This window comes from Otolemur garnettii, unplaced genomic scaffold, assembly GCF_000181295.1.
Source record: "Otolemur garnettii isolate 467f Iridium unplaced genomic scaffold, OtoGar3 scaffold00094, whole genome shotgun sequence".
Classification (NCBI taxonomy): Eukaryota; Metazoa; Chordata; class Mammalia; order Primates; family Galagidae; genus Otolemur; species Otolemur garnettii.
Window position 1 is genome coordinate 6,179,390 of NW_003852489.1, and position 1,583 is coordinate 6,180,972.

A 1,583-nucleotide genomic window follows, 5' to 3' on the forward strand; every position below is an offset into this window, starting at 1 on the left:
TTTTTTTTTTTTCTGAGCGACTTTCACTCTGTTGCCCTGGATAGAGGGGCAGTGGCATCATAGCTCACAGCAACCTCAAACTCTTGGGCTGAAGCAGTCCTCTTGCCTCAGCCTACCAAGTAGCTGGGACTGCGGGTACCTGCCAAAACACCCAGAGACAGTATTTCACCCTTGCTCAAGCTGGTTGGCTTCCCAGAGTGCTAGGATTATAGGCATGAGCCATTGCATACGGCCTATAAAATCATTTTAACTGAGTTCTTTCTGCTTTACAAGCCATCCAGGATGGGAATGTGCTTGTGGTCACTGTTTGCTATTCCCTGTTATAATACTAAGCCTAGAATTGTGATCAGTTATCAAAATATACATTTATGGCTGGGCCCCTATAGCTCAGCGGCTAGGGTGCCGGCCACATACACCAGGGCTGGTGGGTTGGAACCTGGCCTGGGGCTGCCAAACAATGACAACTGTAACAATGAAAAAATAGCCAGGTGGTGTGGTGGGTGCCTGTAATCCCAGCTACTCAGGAGGTTGAGGCAAGAGAATCGCTTAAGCAGCCCAAGAGTTTGAGGTTGCTGTGATGACACAGCACTCTACCAAGGGTGACAAAGTGAGACTATCTCAAACAAAACAAAACTATACATTTATGTCACCATAAAAAACTGCCTGTTGCTGCCCCTCATGTCTTACAACAGGTATAACCCTTATAAATATCTGTACCATTGATACACTGCTTTATGGAAGGAAACTCAGGGATCCAAGGAGATAACCCCTCCCCAGCATGTCCCTACAGAGGGGCTGGAGGGAAAAATAACAGGACTTTTGTCCCACCATCTGGGTGTCATCATCAGAAGCAGAGAAAAAACAAAACTTTGGTCCAAACTTTGAAGAAAAAATAATCCTTAAAAAGTTTCAGAGAGCTTGTTTTCCTAAGTGGATTACAAGTGAAGGTGTAATAAGGTAACTCGAGGTTAGGCAGAGGAGGCAGAGGCAGGTCAAGGCCAGTACCCCTTCCCTTAAGCTTTGGGTTTGATAAGAAGGGCTGGGGGCTCCTTATGCTTCACGACTGGCCCTACCCTAGCTCTACCTGCTTTGGATCCTGCCTGTGACTCAATTAAAAGGAACAAAAAAAGTACAGTATACAAGGTAATACCATGAGAAGGAAATTTAGATTACACCCATTGTATCATCTTGCTATAAAAAGCTACTTAAAACTTTTTTTTTTTGGGACAGAGTCTCACTATGTCACCCTTGGTAGAATGCTGTGGCATCACAGCTCACAGCAACCTCAAACTCTTGGGCTTAAGTGATTCTCTTGCCTCAGCCTCCCAAGTAGCTGGGACTACAAGCGCTTGCCACAACGCCTGGCTATTTTTTTGTTGCAGTTGTCATTGTTGTTTAGCTGGACCAGGCCGGGTTCGAACCTGCCAGCCTGGGGTATGTGGCTGGCGCCATAACCACTGTGCTACAGGTGCCAAGCCAAAAGTATTTCTTTTGCAAATAAGTGAAAAAAGATTAGAATATTTGGTCAACTAGAAATATTGCTAGGCACAGATGTCTGCAATTGCATTAAAGTATATACACAC